The sequence below is a fragment of the Musca domestica genome, unplaced genomic scaffold (genome assembly GCF_030504385.1).
Source record: "Musca domestica strain aabys unplaced genomic scaffold, Musca_domestica.polishedcontigs.V.1.1 27, whole genome shotgun sequence".
In the NCBI taxonomy this organism is placed as follows: domain Eukaryota; kingdom Metazoa; phylum Arthropoda; class Insecta; order Diptera; family Muscidae; genus Musca; species Musca domestica.
In genome coordinates this window covers 2,840,286-2,853,439 of record NW_026712286.1, presented here as the reverse complement: position 1 = coordinate 2,853,439, position 13,154 = coordinate 2,840,286, and positions in this window count along the sequence as shown.

The window sequence follows — 13,154 nt, the reverse complement described above, 5'->3', positions numbered from 1 at the left end:
GTTGTCTTTTTTTCTCAAAACTCTTTTGTTGTGTTTTGTCTCAATAAAGAGTTTGACAAAAAAAAATCATGTCTGCCCTGTGATAAAACCAGGCAATTTGAAGATGACCATTGATTTATCTACGGAGAATGCTACAGAGAAAATAAGCTTTGAATTGTGGCCTAAAGATTTTTATCAATCTGGTTGTGTGGTAAAAAAATGAAAATGCTGGGCAGCTTTCTTGGTAATTCATCAGGTTGAGGCTTTTTATTTTTTTGAACTGTTTTTGAAAACATAAATCTTAAGTAATTTCAAAATATAGCCCTTTAAATTAAGATAAATATTTGAAGAGAGTTGTTAAAGGAAATTCTATGGAAATTTATAACAGTTATTGTTTTAAAAACCCTAAGAGTTATTATCGCATTAAAATTAGTATTGGAGAAACGTCAAGATTTACAACAGAAAAAGTGGGAGAGGGAGAGGTAAGAAAGAAATATTAAAAAACGCAGTAAGGAGAGGGAAAAAGTTGGGCGGGGCCGACTATATGATACCCTACCTATTTAGTATAGCTCCCGTAACAAAAAAAGTTTATATTGGGAACTTATGTGAAGTAGATCATAATAACTATGAACCTTATTCGAATTTGATATGACTTCGATAAGAATTCTATTAAAAAATATTTATTGAAGCAATAGATATACTAGACCGAGTTTCACCAAGTGGAACACTTCAATTGAATAGATTTTTTTCTCGAACCGATCTCGATGAAATTTGGTAGGGGTATTTTGGAGCTGTATGTAGTATCCGGCATCAAATATCAATGTTGTGGAGTGAATATTACGCAGGTGAGGGACTTTATCAACAAATCGAATGAAACATATACGAGAGAGCTATAGCTATATCCGAACTGATTTTTACCAAAATTTGAAGTAATTGTTTCTGGGCCGATATTCGTCAGAAGTGCCAAAAATTCAGTCTATTTGTCTATCTCAGGATACCAATGCGTTGAACTATTGTGTCTGAAGTATTTTGGAAAGCAAGGTTGGCACTTAAAAATACCAAAGTGTCGATCGTCTCAAGCAAGCGGTTCGCCAGGAATGGGCCAAAATACCGCAGAGCAGAGGCCATAATTCGTTCCAAATGTGACCAATTCGAACAAATCTAAACTCATTCTTAAATTTGATGCTATTTCCGACATCTTTTGCTTTCATTCAATAAAATTAAAAAAAAAAATGAAAAAATTATGCCGTTTGACTTTGCTGCAGTTTTTTATCTCACCCTGTATATTGGAGCTATAAATATATCCGAATCGATTTTCACCAAATTTGAAGTACTTTCTGCTGTGCTTAATTCCGTCGGAAGGGCCAAATTTCAGGTCATTTGGATTGATATTGGCCATCTGGTGCACAAAAAACGTGAAATCGGTCGAAGATATATATGGGAGCTATATCAAAATCTGATCCGATCTCGATAAAATTTGGCGGAGATATTTCTGTATTGTATCTGATGTCTGGTACCTAATATCATTGATGTGGAGTTCATATTACGAATGTGAGGAGCTTAAACACCAAATCGGATGAAATATGTATGGGAGCTATAGCTATATCTGAACCGATCTTCATCCAAATTAATGTACTTACTTCTAGACTGAATTCGGTAGAATGTGCGAAAATTTAAAATTGCACTGATATTGGCCATTTGGTGCACAATTAAATTTAAATCGGACGAAGATATATATGGGAGCTATATCCAAATCTGATCCGATTTCGAAAAAAATTAGCAGAGGTATTTCTGGGTTGTATCTTATATCTGTAACCAAATATCATTCTTGTGTGGTGGTTAAGGAACTTAAACACCAAATCGGATGAAACATATATATGGGAGCTATAGCTATATCTGAACCGATTTTCACCAAATTTGATGTACTTGCTTCTAGACGGAATTTGGTAGGATGTGCCAAAATTCAGGCCATTTGGTGCACAATTAACCCAAAATCTGTTGAAGATATATATGGAAGCTATATCTAAATCTGAACCGATTCTCACCAATTTCAATAGGGTTCGTCTTAGGACCAAACAAATATTGTTTGGAGAATTTCACCTCAATCGGATAAAATATTCGACCTGCTTTTGTTCACAAAAATACATGTACAGACGGACTGACATGCATAAATCGACTCTGAAAGTTATTCTATGAAGATCCTCAAAAGTAACTAAGGGTCTATCTCGCTTCCCTCTCCATGTTACAAATAAATGCTCAAAGACAAAATACCCTTACCACCATGTGGTGCAGGGTATAAAAAGTCCTCCAGGTTGTTGATATCCAGGAATTGTCCGACTACAATTGGTATACCTTTGTCATATTCTCGCCTCGATCCCATATCTGCCAAGCTTAGCTTAAAAGAGCTATTAAGCTGAACTATTCATAGAATACTGAATGAGGGCCTTCTGTCTATAAAATACACATTGAAAGGACCGCAAAAAATTGAAAGTAATCAATCCCTCAGAGGACCTATTAAAGGTTTATGATTTATAGACTCCACTTGAAGTCCTAACATTTTAGGAAACATTTAATTTGTAAAGCACCCCTAGTAAAGAGAACAACCTATAATTTCCAAACCCAAAATAAACTAATTCGAAATCTCCCAATTTCCCCGTAAAAAAATATACAAAAACACGAAAAAGTAACATTTCTATAATGTTTTATTGTTGTCGCAGACATGCATTGTCATTATTTTGCGACATTTAGTTTTTCGTCTCCTCCGTTTTATGATTTTTAATCAACATTAAAAAGCTTTGTGTCACCGTCGAAAAAAACACAAACGAAAAAAACTCAAAGTGAAATCATTTATTTTCGCCATAATAAAAATATTAATGAGTCTTTAACTGGGGGGTCCTACTTCCAGTCCCACTCTCAGTCAAGTCTCAGTATTTTGCCAACCTAAAATTACCAGGAATTTCTAACCATTACCTACCACGGCAGTTAGTCTGTCATTTTTGGCCAGTCTTCTAGCCAAAGAAAAAATACCAAAATTTCCAGGAGAATGAGAGAGCGCCGAAAAAAAGTTCCTGATGTCTTTTGTCTTAGCTGGCGTGAATTTTTACACGCCATATAAATAATGAGCTTTTCTACCCAGCATGGCTCTGTATGGCTGAATGATGATGAAGAACAACATGAACTTGTGTTTTTTTCCCGGCTTTCTCTTTCACTGTCCACCCACCTAACTTGGTATGGTTAATAAATGTCAAAATACCGGGTAGCGAGGACACCTTGCACAGGAAAGCAAAACTTTGAGAGTGGCCGCAAAAAAAGAAAAACACAAACGTCCAACAAAAGTTATTCATTTGAGCTCGTATTTCATCAAAGTTGAATGTTTCGGTGGCAGGAGTTTGGCTGGTTTTTTTTTTTTTGCCCGCCAAATATTTTCATTAAAGGTACTTAGGTCTCTTTGGCCGCCCAGCTTGGCGGTGGGAAAGCAGCAACGTTTATAATTGCCGCCCTTTAAGCTATTTAGGGTGTTGTAGCTGTTTTTTCCTCTATATTTCTTCAGTTGTGTGTGTGAAGGCTTTGTGTCCCTGCTTTCGACATGATTTTAAATAAGGAAAACACTGATTATCCCCAAATGCAAGTTCAGGGAGTATGAGAAGGGCCTTACTTTTTTGTTCTCTGTTATTTTTCTGCTGTTTTTATGGGTTCATTTCCCAGCGGTCAATTACTTTGACGTCTGTGATTTTTCCTCGTCACGTTTTGTTGTTTCCATTGTTTTTCTCTACGAATGTCCCTTTCCTTGTTGTTGAGAGCAAATTTGTGAAATTTTGTTCGTTGTTTAATTTTTTGACATTTTTTTCTCCTCTTTTTTTGTAATAATTTAATTTTAATTTCCGTTGAATTAAACAAATATATTATGAAGTATGCATATGCATGCCAAAAAGGATATTACTAGGTACAAGTGCTGTTGATCCTTGCGAAGTGTACGGTGGGATCAAAAATTGTGAAATTACTCAAAATGTAAAAGGGTTTCTCTTTCCCAAAAGTATGTCTTAAAAGTAGGAATTACATACTTGAGGGTTTCTCTAGGTAAAAGACGGACTCATATCTGCTATGAAGATGATTTCCTTCAAATTACCTAGAAAAGGAGAATTTCTGACGGTAGAGATTCTACACAATAAGAACTCAAAATAACAAAATTTGGCAAAATTTAGAATGAGGGTTACCCTACTATAGGCTATACAACAAGGTGGAAACCATAGCCAATTTTTGAACAAATAATCCCTGAATTATTCCAAAGTCATCTAGAAAATGTTGAAGCTCTATATTAAATATTGCGAATTATACCAAAGTCATCTAGAAAATATTGAAGCTATATATTAAATATTGCGAAATACAGCTCAAAGTATTTGAAAACAACGGTGTTCGGCTACGGCTATATAGGGGGAGATAAAACAAAGTCAAAAGCCCTAATTTTTAATTTTTTTTTTTTTAATTTCATTGAATGAAGAATTTTAGAAAAGGTTTAGATTTGTTCGAATTGGTCGCCCATGGCATGAATTATGGCCTTCAAACGGCCAATGAAATCGTCACACGCTGTCCGAATGTTGCTCTGCGGTATTTTGGCCCATTCCCGGCGAAGCGCTTGCTTGAGGAGATCGACATTTTGGTATTTTTTTTTTTTTGTGCCAACCTTGCTTTCCATAATACTCCAGACTCAATAGTCCAACGGATTGGTATCCGCAGATTTTTGGTGGCTATTGTGCTCTGGAAATGAAGCGAGGAACCTCATTTTGTAACAACTCTTGGGTGGCGCGTACTGAGTGCGATGATGCTGAGTTCTGTTGGAATATCCAAGGTCTGCGGCCAAAATGTTTGCGTGCCCAAGACTGTAATATACCCTCCAGAATATTCTCGCAATAATATTCGGCATTTATTCTGATGCCACGGTCGATTAATACGAGCGGAGAGCGACCATCGGCTGTTATTGCGGCCCACACCATTACCATGACCGGCGCTTGAGTTCTCTTGGCCAACAGAAGGTGCACATTTTCAGCTGACCTCTTTGGAAAGTAAATAGGATCATTTTGTGTGTATACAAACTGCTGGACAACGAATGTTTTCTCATCGGAGAAAACCAAATTCGGCAGTTCACCACTTTCGGCCAAGCGAAGCAACTGTTTAGCTCTTTTGAGTCTATTTTCTTTCTGTTGCGGTGTAAGTTCTTGCACTTTTTGGAATTTCTAGGTTTTACCCCGAGCTCATTTTCCAATATTTGCCGAATGGAATATTGTGATATGTTCAGCTCACGAGACATTTTTCGGCCACTGCGACGCAGGCTGCGATCAAGTCGCTTCTTTACTTTTCGAACCATTTCCGCTGATGTTGCTGTTTTCTTCCGTCCACTTCCTTGACGTCGGACTACGCTACCAGTATTACGGTAACGAGCGATGGTACGAGACACAAAAGATTTATTCGCATTTATTTTCTTTGCTGGAGTGCTCTAACAATAGCCACTATCACGCTTGAATTCCATCACGAATAACTTTTTTCTGGAAAATTCTCACCAAAATGCTTTTGTACGCTTGTAAAAAATATAATGAGCAGTCACTGGAATAATTTTAACAGCTGTCGGACTAGTAGCTTAGAAATGACAACAGTCTGAAGTTAGTTGCAGTTTTTCCATCTCACCCTTTATGCTAAATGTCCGCATTCTGCTTCGCTTAGAAAAAAAAGAAGCATAACTCGAGAGAGCTCCCTTGAGACCTTGAAAACCCTGAAATTTTTTTCTCTCTAAAAAAGAATTGAGAGACGTCTACAAGTTACAGTAGTCCAGGTCTTTGATATATAGACAAAATAAGAATTAGTCCTAAAACCCATAGACGTCTAAATAGGTAAGGTCTTCTACTTCGACAAGACCAAAAATAGGGCGACTGTGTATGGAAGACCCAAAGACAATCAATAACATATGTTCCCTCTAAATGTTAAAAAGAAACAAATTTCTACTAATTTTTAAATTTCCGTTTAGAGGAGATTCTTTATTTAAATCAAATATCCTTCAATCCTAGATTTTTGAATGCATCCACTGTCCAATACTTGTTTTGTTAATTAACTTTTGCTGCTCGAAATGGAGGTGATGCATACATTTTTGCAAACAACAAAACAGAAAATAATAGCGTCAAATGCATGTCAGCCAGCCAACCACCCAATCAGGCAGTCAGGCAGGGACAAGTACTCTCTGCAACAGAAAAATAAGTTTGCAAATGACATTTTTCTCGACGAACAAGATGACGGCAATCGCAACAACAGCATCCGAAAAAAGGTGAAATGATTAAATAATATGAATTCCAAATACAATTTACTGGAGTATATATGTAAAAAAGAACTGGAGGGGACTTTACACCTTGTTACAATGGCCCGGCAATTCAGGGGGGTGTTGGGGGTAACAGAGCTTCTAATAAACACTTAAGGACCAGTCTAAAGCATTGCTTCCCAGCTCCTGGAAAAATCATTAAAAAATTATATTTCTCTTGAAAAAAAAAAACGTTACGTACTTGAGCTTCTTGAGAATCTGCTCCGGTGGCTTGTTTGCCGCCAAATTCTAACAAGTCGTAGGTAACCCAAAAAGGTGACCAGAAAAAAAATTAAGGCAATTAATTTAATTGTTCCCCACATTCAGACACACGGATATGTGGGACCATAAAAACAACCCAGCAACGAGATTTTCAATTCAAAGATCACCACCATCATCAGCGGCAGTCATCTTCTGTCCGAGGTTCTGTTTCTCATTTTATCTCTGTCACCGTTTACTGGTGGCTGCGGTGTGTCATTGCCAAGTGTTGTAACTCATTAAAAATGCAATCCATGTATGACGAAATAATAATGGAGATTTCTTTTTATGCCATAATTTTTTCCTATTGCCCCAGCCAGAAGATTCTACAACAGATTCTGCCGCTGTAAACAATAACAATGGCGGGAAGAAGAAAAAAAAAAAACAGAAAAAAAAACAAATTAAATTGAAACGAATTGTGTTTAGATCACCGGGAGAGGAAAAACGATCACCAAGTCACTGAGGTGTAAATTGATGGGGTTGGGGATGTAGCACATACATACTCGTATGTACGTATGTATATGTAAGTGTGTAATAAATTTCACACGCCTATGACTCACTCATTTTCGTGGCTATGCCGATGCATGGCCGTTATCTTGTTTGATTTTCATCCGAATTCGATAAAGCCATGCTTGGGGAGCTGCAGGGGAAAACTCTTAAACAGTTAGATTGTAAATTACAAAAGAGTAAACAGTTCTCAATAATTGTCGATGATGTTGTTGTTGTTGGCAGTGGACAAACAAAACATTTATTATTATGTCCCAGGCTTGGGGCCCTTTGACACTGGCTGGGGCGGCAATTCTTCATAACATAAGGCTATGACACTGCGTAGCTTTTGTCCCCATACCTCAAAACCCATCAATTGTCAAAAAAGTGTTCTCGATATCTTTTTTCAATTTGAGATTCATTGTTGTTGGATGTTTACTTTTGTGTAGTTTTTTAATGTATGGAAAATTAGGTTAACTTTGGAAAAATTATTCAAATAACAATTACAAATTAATGATGACTAATAGCTGGGGTCCCTCTTTTGTCAGAGGTGTAATGAGGAATATATGTAGCGGTATTTTTTGGATTCTATTTATTCATGATTAATAATTAATCTCTAAACAATTGCATATTGAGATGAATGGTTCTCACAGAGAATGTAGATCATTTTTCATGATGATATGGATGAACGGGTGACTCGAGTGATATCACAGATCAATGGCAGATTATTAATAATCAAAACTTATTTCAAACACTTTTTACAATTGGAGAAATATTACTAAAAATTTTTAAAACCTGTAAAATAAATACAAAATAAAGGAACTGGCAGTTTCCAGAGGCAGGTTTGAGAGAGGTTCGTTTTTGGTCCAAACCTGGTACATCGTAATAATATTATTAAACTGAGATCGAATTCGGAGATAGGTAATATCGTTCACCCCTTCTGGTACCTCGCCACAATAGGTCAAAATTATCTAATAAAAAAGCTTGCCTCTTAGAAAGCGAATGGATTATTCGATTTTGCTCCAACTTTGCAAATCCTAATATTTACGTCAGATCTAGGTCATGTGCGAAAATGGGCAATATAAGTCTACTCCATCCAGCAAACTCCCCCACAAAGAGTCAAAATTTTTAATAATTATAACTCTTATAAAATTTTAAATAAGAATCCGATTGTCTTCAAATTTTCTACATTACAATATCTTCTGTTAACACAAGATCTGGTGTGAAGATCCATTCCTTCTTGTACCTCCACACAAAGGGTCAAAATTTTAATTATACATGAAGCTCATAAAATGCGAATTCCATTCAAAGTTGGTACATCTCAATATTTCCAACAACACAAGATCTGTTACAAAGATGGTACAGGGTCAATGTTTTGAATTTCCAAAGCTATCATAAAATCCGATATAAGCATCCGGTTCTCTTCACATATCCCATTATTTCTACTAATTCAATATATGCTGTGAAGATGAAATATATCGGTCCACTTCTTCCGGTACCTCCCCCACAAAGGGTCAACATTTGGAATATCCATGAAGTTCATGTAACGCGAAGTTAAGATCCGATTCCATCAAGAGTTGGTACATCTCAATATTCCCATTAACACTAGATCTGTTATAAAGATAGTAGAGATCGGACCATTCCTTCTGGTACCTCCCCCGCAAAGGGTCAATATTTTGAATTATCAAAACGATCATAAAATCCGATATAAGCATCCGGTTCTCTTCATATTTCACACATCCCATTATTTCTACCAATACAAGATATGCTATGAAGATGGAATATATCGGTTCACTTCTTCCGGTACCTCCCCCACAAAGGGTCAACATTTGGAATATCCTTGAAGCTCATAAAATGCGAAATTAACATCCGATTCCGTTCAAATATGGCACATCTCAATATTCCCATTAAAACTAGATCTTTTATAAAGATGGTACATCGAATCGGATCATTCCTTCTGGTACCTCCGCCCCAAAGGGTCAATGTTTTGAATAACCAAAACGATCATAAATACCAATATAAGCATACGGATCTCTTCATATTTCACACATCCCATTATTTCTACTAATTCAAGATATGCTGTGAAGATGGGATACATCGGTCTACTCTTCTAGTACCTCTCCACAAAGGGTCAAAATTCTGAATATCCATGAAGTTCATAAAACGCGAAATTACAATCCGATTCCATTCAAAGATGACACATCTCTATATTTCTATCAACGCAAGATCTTTTACAAAGATGGTAGAGATCGGACCATCCCTTCCGATACCTCCCCCACAAAGGGTAAACATTTTTAATAACCAAAACGATCAGAAAATTCAAAGTAAGCATCCGCTTCTCTTCAAATTTAACACATCTCATTATTCTTAATCAAAAAAAAAAAAAAAAAATGGTGTCAATGTGGTATTTATCGGCGTACTCCTTCTGGTAGCTCTCCCACAAAGGGTTCAAACATTTGAAAAACAAAACGCTCAAAAAATGCAAAATAAGCATTCAACACTCTTCAAATTTCACACATCCAAAGATTTTTACTAAGGCAAGATCTGTTGTGAAGATGATAGATATCTGCCAACCTCTTTGTGTAACTCAAGAACAAAGGGTCACAATTTTCAATATCTGTCATAACTTGCGAAAAAAAAGTCAGTCGTCGAGTCCTTACAACTTACTATATCTAAATATTTCTCTCAACCAGAAATCTAACATGAATATGAAATTAATTGGAATTTATGATTTCGCATAAAATTGGGTATAAATTTTCGGGTAATTTTGCCCATACCTACATATCTGGTACCTCACGCATATTTAATTTTTTTTTTAAATTATTAAAAATTTATATTAAGTGAAGGAGGTAGTCTATATATTCCAAACCTGGCACGTCGCAATATGTATATCATTTTTATTCAGGTCCGATATTAAATGGGCAATATTGGCCTATGCCTTCGAAACCTACTCCATAGGGGGTCAAAAGTTTGAATAATCAGAAGAAAATTCAAAATATATTTAAATAATCGAACATGGTCCGAGGGTACACATTTGTCGGCAAAACCGACTAATACTTTTTAACTTGTTATAAAAAGTTTACAAAGACACCCTGTCTGCCACACTCCATTGTCGGATAATTAGACAATGGATTACAAAATACAGTTTTGCAAAACTTAAAATCAACGCACATTTTTATTGCTTTAGCAGCGTAAAACAAGTTGTCTAGAAAAACAATCGACAAACATTACTCCGCCAGTAGCTTTAGCTGATCAAAAGCCTTTGAAGGCCTCATAGAGTTGCAAACAATGGTCTGTCTCGGCGCATCTAAGACTCTCCAGCTCCGAACACATGTTCTACAAAGATTCAATACAAAATTACAAATCTAACGAGTCGAGAATATTAAGTAGCTACAATACAGCCAACCCCTGAACGTTGAGTTGATCGCAGCGAACATTATGAAAAATTGCAATAAATTTCTAAACATGTTCCATCAATCAAATGCTGTGTAGTTGTTGTTGCCGTTTAACTTTCATATAAAATATCAAGCCAAATATGATTTATACGTTTATAATATTGGTCATTTATTTGTTGTTGCCTGGCCCGTTCGCTGTCGTTATAATTATGTTAGAGCACCAGTCGTCGCAATATCAGGCTATGCCAAGCCAGGCCAATCCACCGGGCCACAGCGATCAGAAAATGACAGTTGGCCAACTGCCAAGTTGCCAATAAATAACTAATCTTTGATCGTTTGTATTCCGACCAGGTAAGTGAACCACGTTTAATACGTACAAATTGTAACTGTCACATAGATATGAAAAATATCAATAATGATTTTTTTTCTGTTTCGTGTGTGTGTGTGTGAGACTTGAAGACATTTTGTAGACAAATGAAGAAGGCAAATCAAAGAGGGATCAGTAGTTTTTACATTACATGTTTCCGAGTTAGTAATTACTGATGAAAAAAGTTCTAAGAAAAATAGAAGACTGGTGGGAAAAGTTTTAAGTTTGGAACTATTTCAAATCGAGTAATAATTTTTCCTAAAATCAAAATATTCCACATCCCCATTTTTTGCAAATAATAATAATAATAATAATAATAATAATAATAATAATAATAATAATAATAATAATAATAATAATAATAATAATAATAATAATAATAATAATAATAATAATAATAATAATAATAATAATAATAATAATAATAATAAATAAAATAAATTTTTTTTTTCGAAGAATATGAGTTGCAAACCTTAAAAATGCAATAATGAGGGCTAAACCAGGGACATACCAAGGGGGAGTTTGAGACCTTTTTTAAAATAGTAATTATTTGTACTTTTGGCAAAGGAAATTTAATTGTTTTATCAACACCAGCATCGAAGACTTAAAAACAGGGTTTCTCAATACTTCTTGAAAACGGGCAATGATGTACGTGATAATATACCTTTGCTTGTCCTTCAAGACTATTTTTACCTCTCCCAGTCCTTCCAAAAAATACTTGTATAGGTATAGCCTTGTTGGCCCACAAAGAAAAAAAAATATTTCAAAAAATAATTTTTAAAATACACGCATTCTAAAAACTCCACTGGCAATTTATCTCAAAATATTGTGAAAAACTCACAAAGTTTCTTCAAAAAGTTTTCTTCTAAAGTCCACCATTCTTCGTTTTTATAGACAAATACTTGTGAAAATCCACGAATAAAGCCCAGCTTATGTTTCAAAAATGTTTTGCAAAAATCTGTTCGTCCTTCAAAGAATATCATTGAAAACGCTAATATTCTAGTTCAGCAGACATTTTATAAATATCGCCGAAAAATCCAAGATTTTGGTTTAGTTTGTTTTTCTCCAAATATTCTCGAAAAATCCACGACAGATCTTGATAAATCTACAATTCTGGCACTGATCATCCTTTAAAAAAAATAATTTTAAAAATTCTCGATGAAATTCAGAAGGGGTTTCAAACTGTTGTGGGAAAATAATTTTCTGAAAATCACAGATAATGTCTCTGTTGGTCCTTCGATTTTTTTTTTAATCCCGATTTAGGTTAATTCAAACTTTTCCCTAGGAAACTTCGTCATATTGGCTACCATTTTCTTCAAAAAATAATCCTAAAAATTCACAATTTTGATCTGTTAGTCTTGCAAAAGTATTCATGCCAACTGAATATCAACGAAAATGGCTCTGATGTCCTTAAGAAAATATATTCTTTAAAGTTTTCTCATAGGTATTCCATTCACTACTGTGGGTTCCAAGTCTATTTTTCCAAAAAAAAATCCTTAAAAAACCTGCACGAAAAGTTCTGAAAACTTCAAGAAATATTCTTAAAAATATACTATTTTGGCCCTTACATTTCTTCAAAATATTCCTTAGATGTCTTTTCGAAAATATTCCTAAAAAAGACATTCTTGATCGATAAACAAGTAAAAAAAACTATAAGTTAGGCCGGGCCGAACTTTGAATACCCTCCACCATATGGAACGAATTTTGCAATTTTCAAAAAAAAAAAAAAAAAAAAAAAAATCCGTGTAGCCATTATATTAGGGTCTATACGACGACGTGGACCTGCATAGACTACTTTTCTCATACGCCATTACAATATTCAAATGCGAAACATGAAACAAGAATAATTTGGTAAAATCGTGAAAATACCGAATATAGGGAGGTACCGTTATATGGGGGCTATACTAAAACGTGGACCTGCACAGACAATTTTCGGTCATAGGCTCTAGTATCCGTTAAGAACTTCAAATACCAAATTTGAAAGAATTCCGGTTAATAATGCCGCTAAAATCATCAAAATACCGAATATCGGGAGGTACCGTTATATGGGGACTATACGAAGACGTGGACCTGCACATACAATTTTCTGCCTTAGGCTGTAGTATCCATTACGAACTTCAAATACCAAATTTGAAACAATTCAGGTGAATAATATCGCTAAAATCATCAAAATACCGAATATCGGGAGGTACCCCTTGTATGGGGGCTATACGAAGGCGTGGGTTTGAATAGGTAAATTTTTGTCATGAGCTGTAGTATCCATTACGAATTTATAATACCAAATTTGAAGCAACTCCGATGAATAATGTCGCTTAGTCACCAAAATACC